Below are 15,965 nucleotides of genomic sequence, written 5' to 3' on the forward strand. Positions count from 1 at the left end.
TCTGAAAGCCCAAAGCTCAAAATGACTTCATTAGATAAATAAAATTAAATTTTCTCTGTAATACTTTGTGAATTTCAGAAGCAACACACTTGTTTATACAAAGTGTAAAGGTAATAAAAAGCAATATATACAGCGGTGCCTTTATTTTAGACGTCAAAAAGTACCGTAATTTCCGGACTATTGAGCGCACCTCAATATAAGCCGCGCCTGCTAGCCGATCGCTATCTTTAGCTTCCTCCTGCGCACTAAAACCGTCAAAGTCGTCTTCTTCGGTGTCGGAGTTGAACAGACTCAGAATTTCCCGATCATTTCATCGGTCCGATGTGACGAGGATAAACGTTTTCGCGGCGTGAAGCCCGTTAGCGTCCCCCCACCCAAAGTCCGTATATTAGCCGCTTTGTTGTTCACGTGAAAAAAGTTGCGGCTTATCGTCCGGAAAATACGGTAATTGCTGCTCCCAGTGTTTTCTTTTCCGAGGAAACCGGGACCAAATGTCTCTTTGGGTGTTAAAGGTTGCCGACCACTGGTTTGGACACATGAAAGTCAGCCAGCTGGAGTTAGCGTTAGCGTTAGCATTAGCCAGGGTCTCGTATGCTAGAAGACTTTTGTTGATTTAATGAAGGAAAAGTTAGGAAAAAGAGAAAATAACAACAGAACCTCAGCAATAACCGAGGTTATTTTTGATTTTCAAGTTCACATCACGCTACCCACAGTTTAATGTTTACTAACGTGGCTCTAAAGTTTACTGTTATTTGTACTCGAGTGGGATTATTATATTGTTCATTTCATTTCAACAACTAGAAGTGTAAACCGTTGCAAATGCCTGCAACTTCTGTATTTTTGCCAGAAATATACATGAATCTACCAAAGAGTGCAGCTTGTTTTTGGGGCTGGAGAACGAATCCATTGCGGTTTATAAGGATTTCAGCCGAAAACATGGTTTTTGTGATCGGACTTTCCAACTTAAGGCAAAAGTGAAGTTCTTGGATGATCCACTGGTCCGGTGATGTTCTTCTTTGGACAGCAGATCCAGTGAAGCAGTGACGTCATCAGTCAGATTTACAAACATATGAACCTACAGAGCAGCTTATTCACCATATTATTGGCAGCAGTTAACGTGTTTTGTTTTAAAATATCATATCAGCATTCTTTACATATACAAACTAGCATAGAAAAAAGCACATTAAAAAAAATGTTATTATCTCTTACCTTTACTTATAAATGAAGTCCATGCGGCGCTGAGCGGTTTTCCTTTAGCTTAGCATTGTGGATGCTGATGTTGAGTCTTTGCTGTTCATTCAAAGCCAAATCTATCCTGGACATCCTGAATGTTTTTAACGCGATTTGACTTTGAATGCGAGCGGCCGACCGCTCATGTTTGATGGTCAGAAGTCGAGAAAAGAATGCAGGAAAAGCAGAAAAGGCGTTTTCTTACTTGACATCCACACAGCAGCCTTTTGGAGTGAACCACCGTTTGAAAAGACTTCCGTCTCCTAGTCTGAAGCTAATCCGTTAGCGCCGGCGTCGGTCTTCCCTTACTTATTATCTCCTGCTTCCACTGAAAGTCCAGTTTATAAAATTCTTACAGTTTAGCTCTTTAATCCTCCATTTTGGACATAAAGTCAAGAAAGAGGAAAAAATACCCGGATGGCTGCACTTGACTTGCTAACTGTTTACTGTAGCTTGCTGTTGCAAATTCTATTATTCTTTAGCCGAGTAGTGAAAAGACCCCCTTGGATTAGCGGCGCCCCCTAGCGTGAGGCAGCGTCACTGCGTGCCTCACTTAGTGTGTCTTCGCTGCCGCTTTACACTTCTGGACGAAAAAAATTATACACATCGGCTAAAGTATGGAAATTTAGTTCATATATTAGTGCTTGAAGTGTTTGAAAATTTTAATAGTGACATCCACAGAGACAGCAATACAGTCTCAGTGCATAGCATGCTAGCACAGTTAGCAGAATCACTGCTCAATCCATAGCTTCCGCTAACTGCCGCGTCACCGCATGTCTCTTCTTCATATTTAAACACTAAATATGATTTTTTTTTTCAGCGATTTTGAAAAATAACGACTAAAAATTTTGAAGTTAGGAGGAAAATAACTTTTTATAGTACAAATCACTGAATAAATAGAACCTTTCAAATAATTTTTTTCATTTTACTTTTTTTTTCTTTCCATGATGCCTCTACTGACTGCACGTCACTGCAGTGAAGTAAGAAAAATCTCCATTGCTGTCTAACCTGCCACGGCCACTATGGGTCCATGGATCTTTCTTCTTCTGTGGTTCGAAGTGTATCTTCTGATCCTCTGCAAGGCCTTTGTTTCTTGCGGATCCTAAGCTTACATGTCATCTTCTCTCATGGTCATTTCATCGCCCTTCATCGTCTCTTGATGCCTTTGTTTGGTAAATGTCCTCATCATACAAGTCCTGCCCCAAGTGGAGGAGTTCAAGTACCTCGGGGGCTTGTCCACGAGTGAGGGATGGAGGTGTAGAAGGTCAATACAAGGTCACCAGCTGTGGTTGGAGACCTGAAGAACCAGATCCCGGATCCCGGTGAGGTGTTCTGGTCACGTCCAACTTGAGGGACCAGGGAACAAGCAGAGATGTGAAGGTTTGCTGCAAAAAGACAGGATACATGTGTGTGAATGACAGTGAGAAGGATTCTAAGTATGTATATTTATGGATGGATTGAAGGAGGACATGATGTTAGTTGGTAGGAGACAAAGGAATGCATGGAAGAGATGGTTGCAGATGGTTTGCTGAAGGGAGAAGATAAGGGGAAAAGAGGGTTCCCACAAAGTTTTATATGGTAAAACTGTAAAACAGACAGTTCATCTAAATCCTGCTGTGTTTAAGTTAGCTAGTTCTGTTCTGTCCACAGGGGTTGTGGGATGTTTTTACCCTAAACTCAGGTTTAAGGTAGGATGGAAAAGGAAATATGTGTTCTATTTCCTGCTCAGCGCCTGAATTTAAAAAATAATTGCAATGATCACATTGGCACTTGAAATGATTCCTTTTATCTTTTTTAGTTTTCTGAATGAAATCTAGAAACGAGGCTAACGCTAACATTTTTAAAGACAATTCAAGTTGTCATTGACTGTTGTTCAATCTGCGATATCTATTTTTCTCTACACGCATATATACAGCCGTACATACATAAACATACATACATAAAACACACACACATACATTTACATTCAACACGCACAAGCACACGCATAGATACATACCAACGTAATTCAAACAAACACACACATACATACATACATGCAAAAACAACATAAATACATACAAGCATATATACATACGTACATACATACATATCATGACACACACACATACATAGGCAGTGAACATACAAAATAACATATATATTAATATCTAGCCACATTCAAATATACAGACAGAAATGAATACACACCTTAATTCATAAACACATACACACACACATCTATACATACATACATATAAACACACAAATACATACATTCATACAAACATATATACATACAAAACCTACATACATACATATACATGCATACATATATACCCATACACATACATATATGTGCACATACTCACCAGCTCATACATACATACATATTGAATACATACATACACACACGCATACATATCTAGATATATACATACACACATGCATACATACACACATACATATATACATACATCTTTTCCATTACATATATACATACACACCTTAATTCATAAACACATACACACACACATATATACATACATACATATAAACATACACAAATACATACATTCATACAAACATATATACATACAAAACCTATATACATACATATACATGCATACATATATACATGCAAACTTACAAACCAACTCATACATACATACATATTGAATACATACATACACATGCATACATATCTAGACATATACATACACACATGCATACATACACACATACATATATACATACATCTTTTCCATTACATATATACATACATACACAAAAACATACATACACACACATGCATACGTACAGACACAAACACCTACACGTATGCATACATGAACACAATCACATACATACATACACATATTATATGTACAAATACACATACAAACATACCCATACATAATTCCAACATAGATACACACAAACTTACAAAGTATATCCTTATATACATACATACATACATACATATATTTAAATACACACTTACACAAACACACACTTACCCATATACATATATGCATACATACATACATGCATACATGTGCACATATATCCATGCATGTATATACATACATACAAACATGCATATATACATACATACATACATACATACACACAAATAACAAATATCCATGTATGATCACATAAATATACATATAAATATACATACATTCATACGCACACATACAGTATATACATACATACATACATGTATATGTACAAACATACAGAAATACATACATACCCTCATACAAACATCAATACGTACAAACGTATTTAACACATACATATAGATATAGGTGTATGAATATATAAATGTATATATGCCTATGTATACATATACGTGTATATGTATTCATGTACTGACATCTACATATACGTATGTAAAAAAGTATGCATGTATAAATAGTTATATACATATATAAACACAATAAATACACACACATATACATATATACACAAATATAAACATATCTACATACACACACACACACACATATATATATATATACAGACACATATATACATACCAATATACGTATACATACACTCGCACATACATACATATACAAATACATACATATAAAGAAATATATATATATATATATATACACAGACAAAAATACACACACACATATATACAGTACACACATATAAGTACATTTATATAGATATATATATACATGTTTATACATAGATACATACATATGCAAATATACATATATATACATATATATATACACGTGCCTATATAAATATATACATACACACAAATACATATAAATTTAAATACCTAGATATAAAATACATACCTATGTGTATATATGTGTATATACAAAGATTAACATATACACCTATATACCTTATATATATATACTTACATATACATACATCTACATATATTCAAAAAACATACATTTGTAGATATATGGATATATACACATACTTATACATATAAACATATACCTACATATATACAAATACATATATATATTCACAGATATACATATATAAACACATATACATATATACATATACAAACATATTTACACAAACTTACCTATTTAGATACATCTACATAAAAACATATACTTATATATATTCACATATATATGCACACATTTGCATATATATATATATATATATATATATAAACATATGTATATGTAAATACACATATGCATACATAAATACATATATATACAAATACATATAAACTTATATATACATACATCTACATGTATTCAAAAAATTTTGTAGATATATAGATATATACATGTACTAATACATATAAATATATAACTACACATACCTAGAATATCATGTATACACACACATATAAACACATGCATACACATATGTATACATATATACTAGCCACACGTATATACACATATATACATAAAGATGTTTATGTATTTATGTATGTATGTTTATATATGTATATATCTTGATATATATACATATGTATATATATTCGTATACACAAATTTATATATGAATATGTGAATGTAATGATGTGCAAGATTGTGTGTAAATATACATATATATGTTTTTTAGATGTTTGTGTATTTATGTGTGTGTACATTTCTGTGGATGTATATGTATATATGTTTGTGCATATATATGTATATATACATTTATGAATATAGTACTATACATGCCTATTTGTATATATTTATTTATATATATATATTTTTACATTTATATACATATATATTTATATATACATATTTATGTATATGTGTGTATACATGTATATATATTTAAGTCAATGTATTTCTATATGTATAAATATGTATATATAAATGTATGTATATGTGCAAAAATATACCTACATATGTGTATATTTATGTATAAGTCTGTATATGTATATATGTTTGTGTTAAATGTATGTATGTATCCATATATCTATCTTGCTATGTATGGAGGTATGCGTGTGTATAATTTATAATTGTATATTTGTTTGTATATCTGTTTGTTTGTATGTGTGACATATGGAGATATATATGTAAATACATTTGTATGTATATATGTATGTATATGTATGTTTGTTTGTCTTAATTGTATGTTCAAGTATGTATGTAGGTATCTACATACTACATATTTGTCTTTATGAAGGTATGTATGTGTGTATGTATGTGTTGATATATGTATGTATATATATATATTTACATGCAGACACACATATATACATATGTTTATATACAAATATATACATATTTACATATGTATACATATGTACATAAACACATTGATACAGATACATAAATGTTCACGCAAATATATATACATAAATATATGTATATGTGCGTATACATGTTTATGTATATATATAAATATTTGCACATATGTGCATATGTATGTTTGTGTGTTAAATTAATAAATCTATATGTATATATATGTGGGTATATATGTGTATTTGTATATAAATGGTTATATAAATGTACATTATGTGTGTATATTTACGTGTGTATGTGTAATTATATGTGTAAATGTCTTTGTGTATCCATATGTCTGTATATATTTATATGCTTGTGTGCATGCATATATATGTACGTGTATATCTATTTAAATGTATATACATGTGTACATATACATATATATATATGATGACATAGAAACACATGTATGCGTATACATACAATCATCGTTACACATATATACATACATATATGTTTACAGATACATACATATGTACCTTCATACATAGATACCAACATACATATGTTTTACATACATATATGTTTTTTATGCTTATGAATATATGGTTATATGTAGATGTTTGTATGTCTTTGTGTGTGTATATTTCTGTGTATGTATATGTATAAATGGTAGTGCCTATATATATGTATATATATAGGTGTGTATATATACATTGATGAATAAAGTACTATACATACATATGTCTATTTATTTATTCATATATATATTTGTACATTTATATACATACATATTTATAGATACATATTTATGTATATGTGTGTATACATGTATATGGATGAAAGTCGATGTGTGTATATATGTGTAAATGAATGTATGTATATATGTATAAATAATGTATGTATGTATCTATATCTACATATGTGTATATTTATGTATATGTCTTTATATGTATATATGTACGTGTTTAATGTATGGATGTACGTATGTATGCATATATGTATCTCGATATGTATGGAGGTAGGCGTGTGTATAATTTATAATTGTACATATGTTTGTATGTCTGTTTATATGTGTAATGTATGTATATATATGTGTAAATACATTTGTATGTATATGTATGTGAGTTTGTCTGAATTCAAGTATGAATGTAGGTATCTACATACTACGTATTTGTCTTTATGAAGGTATGTATGTGTGTTTATTTGTGTTAATTTAAGTATGTATGTATGTATGTATGTATTTATGTATATATATGAAAATATATGCACATAAATATATACCTGTATTTACATGCAGACACACATATATACATATACATGTTTAAATGTTAATGTATATATACATAAATATATATATGTGGTATATATGTGTATTTGTATATGTTTATATAAATGTACATTATGCGTGTATATTTACATGCCTATGTGAAATTATATGTGTAAATGTCTTTGTATATCTATATGTGAGAATATATTTTTATACTTGCGTGCATGTATACATATATATGGACGTGTATATCTATTTAAATGTATATACACGTGTATATATATGTAATATATGTATATTTAAATATATAAAATCACATAGTAACACACATGAATGCATACTAATACAATCATCGTTACACATACATACATATATACATATATGTATGTATACAAATACATACATATATACCTTCATACATGGATAGATAGATAACAACATACATATTTGAACACATACATGTATATACACATATATACATACCTATTTATATACATATATATATACATATATACCCATACAAGTGGTAATACATATATATATATACATACATACATAAATATGTACGCATACATGTATACATGAACACATACAGAAATGTCTATATATACACACACAAAAATATATACATTTAAGAGTTGGATACATTTATTCATCTATACATATATCAACATATATACATATACGCACACATATAAATTTTTATACGCATATATACAGTTATGTGTGTATATAGATATATGTATACATATATATGCATATATACATATACACATGTATACACATATATATTTTACAAATACATACATATACATATATATAATATATACATATATAAATATATATATATATATATACATGTACATATATATATGTATATGAATATAAACATATGAATTCATATACTTATACATATATATACATATTTATACAGTATATAAAGAGTCTGGGACTGAGAGGAGGGACTCTGAATATTGGGACTATGACAGGAAAAGGTCGAGTTGGTGGACATGATGCAGAGAAGGAAGGTGGAGATACTGTGTGTCCAGGAGACCAGGTGGAAAGGTAGTAAGGCTAGAAGCTTAGGAGCAGCTTTAAGTTGTACTATTATGGTGCTGACAAGAAGAGAAATGGAGTAGGAGTTATCTTGAAGGAGGAGTTTGTTAGGAACGTCCTAGAGGTGAAAAGAATGTCAGATAGACTTATGAGTCTGAAACTGGAAATTGAAGGTGTGATGCTCAATGTTGTTAGTGGCTATGAACCACAGGTGGGATGTGAATCTGAAGAGAAGGAGAAGTTCTGGAATGAGTTGGATGAAGTGATGCAGAATATTCCCAGAAATGAGAGAGTGGTCATTGGTGCAGACTTCAATGGACATGTTGGTGAAGGCAATAGAGGGGATGAAGAAGTGATGGGCAGATTTGGTATCCAGGATAGGAATGCAGAGGGACAGATGGTGGTAGATTTTGCAAAAAGGATGGAAATGGCTGTAGTGAACACCTTTTTCCAGAAAAGAAAGGAACATCAGGTAACTTTCGGAGGTAGGAGCACGCAGGTAGACTACATCTTGTATAGACGAGGTAACCTGAAAGAGATCAGTGACTGCAAAGTAGTTGTAGGTGAGAGTGTAGCCAGACAGCATGTTGGTGGTGGAATGAGGAAGTGCAGGAGTGTATACAGAGAAAGAGGTTAGCAAAGAAGAAGTGGGATACTGAGAGGACTGAAGAGAACAGACAGGAGTTCAGGGAGGTGCGGCGAAAGGTAAAGATAGAGGTAGCAAAGGCAAAACAAAGGGCGTATGATGACTTGTATGCTCGGTTGGATAGTAAGGAGGGTGAGAATGATCTATACAGGTTGGCGAAACAGAGAGATAAAGATGGAAAGGACGAACGACAGGTCCGGGTGATTAAGGATAGAGAGGGAAGTGGAAGTGTCTAGGAGAGGCAGCGGTAGATTTCCTGACTAGATTATTCAACAGGATCTTAGAGAGTGAGAAGATGCCTGAAGAATGGAGACTACAGATGCAGTATTTGCGTTACATATGTATAAACTCCATTCTAGATGTTGAACTCGTTGTTCTGAGTTTATGGCTGGACTGAAGATGACGTCTCCTCTCTTTGGCCACTTCCACAATTCATCTGAAAGCCCGAGGAGACGAGAAGAACCCTGGAAGGCAGCTTTCAGGAGGAACTCACTGAGTGCAGTGGTGGGTTTGTCCCTCAAGATGAGGAGGGTTTGGGATTGAGTTCCTCCAGAACTTCTGAGCTGCTGACAGCTGGAAGGTCAGAAACACACAATAAGCCCGAGTCCTGTTCCGAACTACAAGTCTTGTCCCTTCAGGAAACACCTCTGCTGGTTCCACTGAGGTTCAGGTTTAGATTCTGCTGATGGTTAAAGGCGCCACCAGAAGACATTTTGGATCTTCAGAGAGCGAGTCACTTCCAAAGAATTGAACAAAAAGTATCTACTTACGAGACGGAGGAGCTTCGGCTGAAATGCAAAGAGAAGAGAAATAATTCAGCTTTGCCAGAAGAGTTTGCAGACGATGTGTCTCAACATGGCGAGGCTGAAGCTCGGACACTCGCACGGCTTCACGTTGGGACAAAGATATTTGCAACGAAACGACATCGAGTCCAAGTCAAACATCTCCCTGTGGAGGTCTCTCACCAGACTTCTTCTTGTAGAAGACGTATCCAATGGAAACCGCGATGAGCAGAGCAGCAACCAGTGTGATGACGACGGGGAGGACGAGGCCAGGCTTTGCTGTCCAGCAAAACACAACACAAACAGTTTCTGGTCTTGAAATCGTCTCTCTGCTTCTCTGCGGTTCAGTTCTTGTTAACCAGTTAAGTTTGACTGATCCTGACTTGAACAATTCGGCAAGAAGAAAAAGCCCGACTGATGGCAGACATGAATCCGACACACTTTGGATCTGAAGATCTGGACGCTGATGGGAAACTAGAGGGTCGTTTCCTACCTTCATCCCCTGTGAGTCCAGTCTTACCGTTGCTCCTGATGGCGTCTCTGTCCAGGACGGTGACCATGTCCTCCTTGACACCGGATAGCTTGAACACACACTTGTATGCCTTCAGATCTTCTCCAGGTGTGTCCGGGAGCTTCAGGTCAGTGCTCATCTGGAAGGTTCCGTCGGAGTTGGGGAGGATCTCTCCGGGCTCCTGAGGGACCTTCTCTCTGTCCTTCGTCCAGAACAGCATGGCTTCCCTGGGGAAGAAACCGGTGGCGTGGCAGGTGACCGGAGAGGAGGGCGTCTTCTGGAGGAGATGCACTCTGGGAAGATCTGGAGCGTCAAGAGAAACAGAGTTTCTGTCAATGCCTGAACTCAGAAGAACTTCCATCCACACGGAGGAGGCAGATTAGAAAGTGGGCAGGAGAAGGAAGGCAGAGACATGGAGGAAGAAGAGTGAAGGTACAAACATCACACCTTCTTCTGCTGTGGACAAATATTACTCACTGTCTCGTCTAAACTTTCAATATTTAAGAGTGAAATCAGTCGAGAGCTCTTTCAGCCGTAGACTGATACCACCGAGGAGCTCCGCTGAACGCCACAGGAGGTCTTTCCTCCCTGAGGCCATCAGACTTTTTAATTCCTCTCCATTCAGCCGCCGGCAACCATAACAACCTATCTTTAACTTAAAAACAAACAAAAATGTGCAATATCTCATTTCTGTGCAATATTCAGAAACTGTACAATATTTCATCTCATGTCATAACAGCTGCACTACAATGTTCCCTTCCATCATACTATTGTGCACTCCTTACCTCACTTGTTACTAAGACACTTTATAGTTTATAGTTTATTTTTATTTCTAATTCTGCCTTTCTTTTATTATTTATTACTGTTATATTTTCTGTAACTCTGGCACTGCAATTTCCTTCGGGATTAATAAAGTTTTTCTTATTCTTATTCTTATCAAACTGGCCTTGGATGGACAATTTTACTGGAAGTCCCAAAATTGTTTCCTCAAAATCAAGAAAATAACCAAAGATTTGAAAAGAAGTAGAAACATTGTTGAGGCGACGTCAGGTCATGTGATCCCACCTGTTCTCAGCAGGGAGCTCCTCCCGTAGTCCAGATACTTCTTCAGCCACTCAGGACAATACTGGGTGAGGCTGTGGTTCCAGTAATTATTATTGACCTTGTCATTGTCCCACTTCTGTTTGGTTCTGAAAGCCTGTGGTCTCGGAGCGATCCATGTCAGTGTCTTCAGGTCCAATGAGATGAAATCTTCTCCATCATAAGAGTACTGATGAAATCCAGTAACTTCTCCAGTCTCATCGTTCCACTCACAGCCCAACATAGCCTGGACAATGTGGACTCCTGAGAGAGACAGAAGCTGCAGTGAACCAGTGAGATCTCAGCACAGTCCGCTGTGTTTATTATGGGATGGACATAAACTCAGGGTGCAGAGCTGTGTGTGTGTGTGTGTGTGTGTGTGTGTGTGTGTGTGTGTGTGTGTGTGTGTGTGTGTGTGTGTGTGTGTGTGTGAACAAACCTCCAGTCTGGTTGAAACGCTGCTTTAGAGTTTCAATGTTGACTTTGAAGACATACTGGTGACCCAGTGAGTACTGGGTCTCTCTCTCCCAGTACTTTGGATGATCTGCTGAGACTTGGTCCATCCAGGCCTGTCTGGGTTCTGCTGTTCTGGTGTTGCTGTCATAGTGAGCTATTGGAACTTCATCCACCAGACCAACTTCCACAAACTCTGGGAAGTTTGGGACTTGAGAGGATGCCGTCTTGAAATACTTCAGGGAGTGAATCACTGGAAGAAATATTTCACCGAATGATGAGGTTTTGGTGACTGAAAGTTCCATAAACAGCTTTAAGTTACTCAAAGATGTAAAAACACAGTGAATGATGGAACTATTCTAGAACTTACACTTTAATTTCGCAGAAAAGCAGTTCAACATTTAGTCAGAAATACTGCAAGTCAATCTCAAAGTGAAGGATTATTTCCAGTATTTTAGGAAATGGGATGATTTCAATCTGAACAGATAAAACTCTAACATTAATAGAAAGGGACTTTATTTGAAGATCTTTGCTTCTGTCCTTCCTTCATGCTGGATTTCCTGAAAGGTCTCATATTTCCTTTCACTTTCGTTTTGTCTGATCTTAAACTCCAAACATCGTCCGTATTTGCTCCCATCTCCTCTGAACTCTCACTCTGAACTAAAAACTACAGTTTCCATCAGATTCTAAAGGTGAAATGTTGATGAGAAACAGGCTGAAGATCATCTTTGGACCAAACTAAACACGAGCTGCTGCTTCAGACTCTTTGAGGAAATCAAATGAAGCGAAAAGAAACGGACTTACCGGCCGTCACGCTGGACGTTCCCATGACAACCAGCACAAGTAGAAAGATCTTCATCATCTCCAGGTTTGAAGAGCTTCAGACGTTCAAGTGTTGTTGTTCCCAAACACACGCTGGGCTTCCAGGTGGAAGATCTGGAGCTCCACTGAAGGATCCTCTGGGAAGGAGCTGCAACGAACCCCCGTCTGAGCCAATGAGAATTCAGATCGGCTCGAAACATCACGGGTTGCCAGGTAAACTCTAAATGCACAGGCTGGAAGGGAAAGTCAGTCAGAATTCTTTTATAGTCATGGAAACATTGCTGTTAAAATGAAATCATCAGCGATAAACACATAAAAATATAAAAGGAAAAAAATGTAAAGTATATAAAAGGTATGAAACAAAAAAAAGTTGTTCTGGAGGTGAAAAGATGTCAGATACTTATGAGTCTGAAACTGGAAATCGAAGGTGTGATGCTCAGTGTTGTTAGTGGCTATGAACCACAGGTGGGATGTGAATCTGAAGAGAAGGAGAAGTTCTGGAATGACTTGGATGAAGTGATGCAGAATATTCCCAGAAATGAGAGAGTGGTCATTGGTGCAGACTTCAATGGACATGTCGGTGAAGGCAATAGAGGGGATGAAGAAGTGATGGGCAGATTTGGGATCCAGGATAGGAATGCAGAGGGACAGATGGTGGTAGATTTTGTAAAAAGGATGGAAATGGCTGTAGTGAACACCTTTTTCCAGAAAAAACAGGAACATAGGGTAACTCATAAGAGCGGAGGTAGGAGCATGCAGGTAGACTACATCTTGTATAGACGAGGAAACCTGAAAGAGATCAGTGACTGCAAAGTAGTTGTAGGTGAGAGTGTAGCCAGACAGCATAGGATGGTGGTTTGTAGGATGACTCTGGTGACAAGGAAGATGAAGAGGACAAAGGTAGAGCAGAGGACAAAATGGTGGAAGCTGAAAAGGGAGGAGTGTTGCATGGTTTTCAGGGAGGAGTTGAGAAAGGGTCTGGGTGGTCAGGGAGAGCTGCCACATGATTGGACAACAACAGCTAGTGTTATCAGGGAGACAAGTAGAAGAGTACTTGGTGTGTCATCTGGAAGGAAGTAGATAAGAAGACTTGGTGGTGGAATGAGGAAGTGCAGGAGTGTATACAGAGAAAGCGGTTAGCAAAGAAGAAGTGGGATACTGAGAGGACTGAAGAGAACAGACAGGAGTTCAGGGAGATGCGGCGAAAGGTAAAGATAGAGGTAGCAAAGGCAAAACAAAGGGCTTATGATGACTTGTATGCTCGGTTGGATAGTAAGGAGGGTGAGAATGATCTATACAGGTTGGCGAAACAGAGAGATAAAGATGGAAAGGATGTACAACAGGTCCGGGTGATAAAGGACAGAGAGGGAAATGTATTGACAGATGCTAGAAGAGTGATGGGAAGATGGAAAGAGTACTTTGGAGAACTGATGAATGTGGAAAATGAAAGAGAGGCAAGGGTAGAAGAGGTGACTATTGTAGACCACAAAGTAGCACAAATGAGTAAAAGTGAAGTGAGGAAGGCATTGAAGAGGATGAAGAGTGGAAAAGCAGTTGGTCCTGATGATATACCTGTGGAGGTGTGGAAGTGTCTAGGAGAGGCAGCCGTAGATTTTCTGACTAGATTATTCAACAGGATCTTAAGAGAGTGAGAAGATGCCTGGAGAATGGAGACAAAGTGTGATGGTGCCTATTTTTAAGAATAAAGGGGATGTGCAGAATTGTGGCAACTACAGAGGGATAAAGTTGATGAGGCATACAATGAAGTTGTATGAGAGTGAGAAGATGCCTGAAGAATGGAGACTACAGATGCAGTATTTGCGTTGAGAATGCTAATAGAAAAGTACAGAGAAGGCCAGAGGGAGCTGCATTGTGTTTTTGTAGACCTAGAAAAAGCATATGACAGGGTGCCAAGAGAGGAGCTTTGGAAGGAAATCTGGAGTGGCAGAGAAGTATGTTAGACTGGTGCAGGACATGTATGCTCGCTGTGAGACACTGGTACGGTGTGCTGTAGGGGTAACAGAGAAGTTCAAGATGGAGGTGGGACTCCATCAGGGATCAGCTCTGAGCCCCTTCTTGTTTGCAGTGGTGATGGACAGGCTGACAGATGAGGTTAGACAGGAATCTCCATGGACAGTGATGAAGACTTTCAGCCAGAATGAAAGGACAGGTGTGCACGACAGTGGTGAGACCAGCGATGATGTATGGACTAGAAACTGTTACAATGACAAAAAGGACAGGAAGCAGAGCTTGGAGTTGCAGAGATGAAGATGTTGAGGTTCTCCTTGGGAGTGACCAGGATGGAGAGGATCAGGAATGTTCCTGTTCCTCTATCAGAGGAACAGCACATGTTAGATGCTTTGGAGAGAAGGTCAGAGAAGGTCAGAGAAGCCAGACTGAGATGGTTGGGTCATGTACAGAGGAGAGATAGAGAATATATTGGTAGACGGATGCTGGAATTGGAGCTGCCAGGCAAGAGGTCTCGAGAAAGACCAAAGAGAAGATATATGGACGTAAAGAGAGAGGATATCGAGATCGCTCCTTGAGTGTCTCCTTTCCACAATTCCGCATTTGATCTCGTTTCCTCATGGAAATTGGTGGACCTCGAATCTCTTATAAGAGCAGGTAGGAGCACGCAGGTAGACTACATCTTGTATAGACGAGGTAACCTGAGAGAGATCAGTGACTGCAAAGTAGTTGTAGGTGAGAGTGTAGCCAGACAGCATAGGATGGTGGTTTGTAGGATGACTCTGGTGACAAGGAAGATGAAGAGGACAAAGGCACACTAGAATTCGAAGTGGGGGACGATGAAATAGGAGTAGAGTTGTGTAGTTTGAAGGTTGGAATTTAGAAAAGCTCTGAGTGGTCATCTTCTAGCTGACTGGGCAACTACAGCTCGTGTAGTTGGGTTGGAGAGTACTTGGTGTGCCGTCTGGAAGGAAAGTACATGAGGAGA

At 36.9% G+C, this 15,965-nt stretch overlaps 1 pseudogene across 1 annotated transcript; it reads right to left on the reverse strand.

Annotated features, from left to right (window-relative positions):
* Nucleotides 1–9,878: 9,878 nt before the first annotated feature.
* LOC147231349 (major histocompatibility complex class I-related protein 1-like) lies at nt 9,879–13,049 on the reverse strand (annotated as a pseudogene). Its single transcript, XR_015106634.1, has 5 exons — nt 12,992–13,049; nt 12,174–12,440; nt 11,720–11,998; nt 10,327–10,957; nt 9,879–9,934 (listed from the first exon to the last, which is right to left on the reverse strand). The product of XR_015106634.1 is annotated as a major histocompatibility complex class I-related protein 1-like (transcript).
* Nucleotides 13,050–15,965: the final 2,916 nt, after the last annotated feature.

Source organism: Fistularia commersonii, chromosome 9, assembly GCF_037954325.1.
Source record: "Fistularia commersonii isolate RoL2024-O1a breed Wild chromosome 9, RoL_Fcom_v1.0, whole genome shotgun sequence".
Classification (NCBI taxonomy): Eukaryota; Metazoa; Chordata; class Actinopteri; order Syngnathiformes; family Fistulariidae; genus Fistularia; species Fistularia commersonii.